We start from the raw sequence: 6,456 nt of genomic DNA on the forward strand, positions 1-6,456 counted from the left end.
ACATGTGTATATACAGACATACGCATATACATACGTATCTATATATATATATATTTATACGCGTGCACACACACACATACACAGAAACGCACACATATATACATAGGTATGCACATACACACACGCTTATCTCTATCTACATACGCACATAGGTACACATATTCGCACACATATATATACACTTATATACACGCATACACACACCTATACGTACGCATACACACACCTATACGCACGCATACACACACTTATACGCACGCACACACTTATATACATATTTATACATTTATTTATACACATATAGACACATATACACACGCACACACATGAACGCACACATGCATATTCCTACATAGGTATATACATACGCATACTACACACAGTCTACTCAGAGTCATGTCAGTGACTCGAGTACTCCATGGTCAGTTGTACTCCTAACGTAATCCTTCCCCAATTTCAGCACGTCACCGTGTCATCAAGTTAGTTCATCGAATTGCCGATACAGTCCATATATATATATGTGCATTTCACACACACACACACTTTTAGAACTCCTAGTTCATAGAACTGGCCTCACACACACTTGTATCACCACACGTAATCCCCAAGCAGTGTTGATATGGAACATTAATTAACAAAGCAAGAACTCTCTCACGGGTATAGTCCACTCGAGGAAACTCGGCACCAGTTCTCCGTCCATCTAGTTTCAGTTATAAGGTTGGTGACCCCCCTCAAAACTATGTGTGTAGGTACAATACCTATTTTCCGGATACTTTGGTCCGGAATCCCTGCTAACCCGCACTAATTCATTAGGGGGGACTTCAAATTCCCGCCCCCGCCAGTCTAGTTTCCTGGCACCTTTCACACAGAACATTGTGAATAAATTTGAATCAGTCAGTTATAAATCATATTTATAAATAATGTACCTGTATTTTATTTAATTATTTAAGCAAAATTAAAATTTGTTTAGTTCAGAGAATGGTTAGCCTTGGTTTGGAAAAAATCGGTTGTCCAGATTTGCTTTGGAACCAAAGGTAACGGAAAATCGATGTTTTACCTGTGTGTGTGTGTGTGTGTGTGTGTGTAATAGAAGATCATTTTATCGTTTGTCTTTTATTGGTTTCAGTCATTAGACTACGGTCATGCTGGAGCACCGCCTTCAATACTTTTAGTCGAATAAATCGACACCAGGAGTTATTTTTTAAAGCTTAGTACTTGTTTTATTGGTATCTTTAGCCGAACCGTTAAGTTACGGGGACGTAAACGCACCAACACCGGTTGTCAATTGGTGGTGAGACACACGCACATACACACACACACACACACATACATATATATATATTGGCAGGCTTCTTTTCCTTTCCGTCTACCAAATCCACTCACAAGGCTTTGTAGGCCCGAGGCTATAGAAGACATTTGCCTAGCAGTGAGACTGAACCCGGAACCATGTGGTTGGGAAACAAGCTTCCTATCTTATAGCCACGCTTTGGAAATTCGGACCTAATAAGATTACTAAATGAACTTCACCATTCGGTTAGGCCTGCGTTCAAATACACACTTGTGCGAATACGCGGCGCCTAAAGGAGGTGCATTTACCTTCAGTCCATAAAAGACAAGCCTTCATTCCGAGACTATGGTAAACATGACAATTGTTTCTAATACAGGCGCAAAGTCTGGAATTTGGTAGGGTGGGAGATGCACATGATTGCCGCTTTATTTTATCGACCTCCGAAAAAAATGAACAGTAAAGGTGACCTCGGCGGGATTTGAACTCAGAATGTAGAGAGCTAGAAAATAAAAACCGCATGACCATTTTTTGTTGTTAAAAAATATATTTCTATAAATACATATATGCTCAAGTGAATGAACCCTAGGATAGCACTTGTATTCACTGAACAACCGTGATGGAAAGCGGAGTGCGCAATGATGGGCTTAAGGCTGGGTTTCAGGTACCGCATCCGAAAGGCTGCCGCTTGTTGGAGAGACACCAGTCATAGAAAAGTTATTGAAAATCTCACTCGAGGTCACACAGAACTTAATAAGCCCTGGGGGTTACAAAATACAAACTTGGTTAAAAAAACGTAGGGGTGGAGATCCCCTAATTTACAGTTGTTAGAAGAGGGTCTTCAGGCGTCTGGCCCCCATCTTCTTCCCTATCTCGTCAGCCTCTCTGAATCTGGCGTAGCGCATGATTCTCTCCTGAAATCCATTTCCATCACTGCTGGAATGAGATGACGGGCAATTCAAACGTGGTTTAAAATGCGTAAATGTAGAAGGAAGAAACTTGAATGAATGAATGAATGAATGAACTAGCGGAAGAACGAAATGAAAGTATTGTATTTTCTTTCGCCAATTTACTGTATTGAAAGCCAGGAATTTTATGCGTAAGTGTACACACACACACACATCCATACATACATACATAATATATATATATATAATCTAATATATATATATATATATGATATTATATAATATATATATATATACGTACATATGTTACATATATACACATACGTACATATGTATACATACTATATATGTATACATATATTTACATACATATACATACATATGGCCCACACACACACACACACACATATGCGTTCTTATAGAATAAAGTCAGAAATTATTTAGTGCGCCAAAAACCGAGATCGTAATTTCTTCGGTTACGATTGAAAGAACAAAAGGAAGAAGAGGATTTCTGCCCAGGCCCATCCCGTTAAGTTTTCAGTTTTGACTTTTTTTCGGAAATCTTTTCGAATGCATCTTTTAAATATCTTAGATTACGACTTTTCAAATGCACGCGTAACTTTTTAAAAGAAAAAAATTAAAGAAAAGAAAAAAATTTTCGAAAGTCAAAAACTTTAAAATTACGGAAAGGAGAGTGATACACCACCCCAGCCTCGTCCTTTGCTTCTGGAGAATCGCAATCCTACGCATATCCGAGGAATTACAGTGTTTGGCACACTTGATAATTTCCGACTAGTTTTAAAGGATCATCGCAGTTGTACAGGTTTGCAGCGCTGTCTCAAAACATGGGTACATTGTGCTATGTTGTTGTCCAGGGACTCTCCTCGGGTTTGTGGAACCTAATGCTTATCTATGCTGTGGCTGTGCATTTAGAGGCCTTGGTGCATTACTTTGCCCGAGGAGCGAGGTGGCTGAAAGCTGATAAGACAGTTCTGCTTGTTTGGAATATGACCTGATCCACGAGAAGGTGTGATTCAAACTTGAACAATTTATATCGAGGAGAAAAGCGTTCTGGTGACCATCACAAACGTATATTTCGTGAAATTGAACACACACACACAGATAGACAATCTGTCTTAGAAAGAAAGAAAGAAAGAAAGAAAGAAAGAAAGAAAGAAAGATAGATAGATAGATAGATAGATAGATAGATAGATAGATAGATAGATAGATAGATGCACATACGCTCAACTACATCGCAGTAAAGTTGACCATCATTGATAACAGGTACACATTTTTACTTTTAAAAATATTAATTATGTATTAATTGATGAAATGAGGATACTTTTTGTATTTTTGGGGCTTTTTTATCTTTCGTTGCCTTTTCAAACACTTTTAACCGGAATCAAAATTCTATTAGCCGAAGAATACCGACAGATTTTGAAGATTTTGAAGTTTCTATAGAAAGAACGTAATAAAAAAACCAACGGAAGAAATGAATGAACGAGTGAAGAAAGAGAATTTAAATGATTAAAAGAAATTTAAGAAAAGGTATTATGTATGGAAAATATTTCAGAGTTGACTTACCTTTATCTTCTCAATAGTTTTGTAAAGTATGTAGTAATGTATGTATTTGATGTAGTATGAACGTGGTGTGTGTGTGTGTGTGTGTGAGATATGTCGTATGTACACAAACGGTATAACAATCTATGTGTATATATGTATATAACTTTTTTCGTTTTTTTATCTATCAATTTTGTATTATTTGATTAAAGATAAAATATACTTTTTTCTGTATGTGTGAAGCTTTTTTAAAGATCTTTTTTTTTTTCCTTTCTTTTATGTTTGTTTTTTTTTAACACGTTGGAGTCGTCTCCAAACTCCAGGAAAAGAGAAAAAAATATTTTGAAAAAACTACTTTGGAAAATATTTCTTTTTTCTAATTCATACTTTTTTTGTGATTCGTATATTTTTTGCCATCATCATCATCAGTGGGCAGTGTGTGTTTATATATCATCCTTTTCCGTAACAACTGTTTCTCGCGTGTGTTTACGAGGGAAAACTAAAGTCCGTGTTTTGTTGATTCGTTGAAATAGCTTCATATGGTTGGCTGGCTGGCCGGGTGATCGGTCGGTCGGTTGGTTGTCGGGTTCGTCTCAGTCGCGGTGGCTGTTTGAGGGAGGGAAAGAGAAGTTGAAGTAAAAGTAAGGATTATGAGAGAGGGTGACGAAGGGAGAGTGAGTTGTAGAGAATAGGGGAAAGGAAGCGAGAATAAAGAAAAGGTTGAGTGAGGGGCTTGGATTGAGATAAAGAGAGTGACTGAAGGAGGAAAAGCGGGAGAGAAGTTACAAGAGTGAAAGAGAGAGAGAGAGAGAGAGAGGGTTAATGTAATAAACGGGAGCTGAGAGAAGAGAATATGAAAGAGGGGAGGAAAAAGTAAGCGTGCAAGAGAGAGAGAGAGAGAGAGAGAGAGAGAGAGAGAGAGAATATTTGTGGGAGAAACAGAGAGTGTGAGGAGAAAATGAAAGTGAAAGTAGAAGAGAAAGACGGTGAAGTGGGAGAGGAAGGAAGAGCGGAAATAAAGAGAGGAACAGAGAAAGAAGAGAAGAGAAAGGGAAAAGAAATATTATTAATCGGCAGAAGTTAGTGTCTCAAGGTCCGTGAGTTTCGTGTTCTGGCACTTAACAAAATTTCCAAACAGAGAGAGAGAGAGAGAGATTTACATGTATTTATATAATGTGTATTTGTGTTTTATGTATATATATGTGTGTTTGTGTGTGTGTGTGTGCGTGTATATAATAACATGTATACGTATGTATATATCTAACTCTCTATCTATATATAGGTATATATGTATATGTATGTATGTACACATACATATATATATATATATATATATATATATATATATATACACGCACACATATATATGCATGTGTGTGTATGTGTGTATATATATGTATATATATGTATGTATATATATACATATATATATGAGCAAAGAGAGTGAGAGGGAAAGAGAAAAAGGACGCAACAAATAAAGAAGGTGTGAAAAGGGAAGTAAAAAAAACAAGTGAGAAAAGAAGAAAAAAGTTGTAGAGTGAGAGAGAGAAAAAGAGAGAAACTAAAGAGAGAGGGGGGAATGAGGATAGTGGTCTGCTGTTGTATTGAAATTGGTGTGTAAGGGATGGCAGTAGCAGGCTGGCTGGTTTGGGTTCCAAAATGTGTGTGAATGCATGAGTGTGCATGCATGCGAGCATCTGTGTGCATGTGCTTGTGTGTGTGTGTGGCTATGTATGGGAAGAAAAAAATAAATATCCATATATATTTATAAAGAAAAATTACGTAAATAAATAATACACAAATACATAAATGAAAAATTTTGGAAAAATTAAATAAAGAGAGAAGGAGAGAAAAAAAAAGAAAATAAATCTAAAATTGAAATAATATTTTATAAAGAAAAATCGAAAAAGAAACTCTTTAAAAATTCACAAATATTGTGGAAGGAGAAATTGTCGTTTCCGAATCATGCTGCATACAAGTGGAGCTAACGAAGAGATGGATCACAGGTAGTTCACTAACGACATGTAAACACAACACACACACACACATTTATTTATTTTACATTGCAGACATACACATAAGAATACGTATACATAGGCAGCCGTTGAGCTACATTTAGTCATACATACGTCGTCACAAAATCCTATTCAGTCCATGCACACACATACAACCACAGAGCCACATATAGTCATTCAACTGCATACAAAGGGACATACGTATGCATACACACACACATACACACACACGTGTCTGCACACTCACACACGCACACAGATACTTATACATACGTACACACACACATGCGCTCATCCAACCGCAGTTAGCTTTAGTCAATCACACATCGATACACACACATAATCACAATCCTACGTAACTAAACACACATACAACCAAACAAACACAAATACATAAACAGAAATACAAATATAATCACACTTATCCCCATATATACATACACAGAGATACACATTACAGTAAATAGACATCCCACCATGACCACCATCACTTTCAGCAATGAGTTTTCCAGTTGTTCAATCAACTAAACTATCTAATCATTATATAATAATTACCCTTTTTACTATAGGCACAAGGCCTGAAATTTGTGGGGGGGGCCTAGTCGACCCCAGTATTTGACTGGTACTTGTTTTCTTGAATCCCGGAACGATGAAAGTCAAAGTCAAACACAATGGAATTTGAATGCAG

At 36.9% G+C, this 6,456-nt stretch overlaps 1 protein-coding gene across 2 annotated transcripts in view; it reads right to left on the reverse strand.

Moving 5' to 3' along the window:
- LOC115219216 (protocadherin beta-2-like) overlaps nt 1-4,647 on the reverse strand; it is a 262,823-nt gene extending 258,176 nt beyond the window's left edge. The window contains exon 1 of one of the 2 annotated variants that reach the window (XR_005001765.1): nt 3,778-4,647. The gene's annotated coding sequence lies outside the window, so the exon portion shown is untranslated. The remainder of the gene's footprint in view (nt 1-3,777) is intronic. The other variant, XM_036508561.1, reaches the window with a different exon arrangement.
- Nucleotides 4,648-6,456: the final 1,809 nt, after the last annotated feature.

This window comes from Octopus sinensis, linkage group LG14, assembly GCF_006345805.1.
Source record: "Octopus sinensis linkage group LG14, ASM634580v1, whole genome shotgun sequence".
NCBI lineage: Eukaryota > Metazoa > Mollusca > Cephalopoda > Octopoda > Octopodidae > Octopus > Octopus sinensis.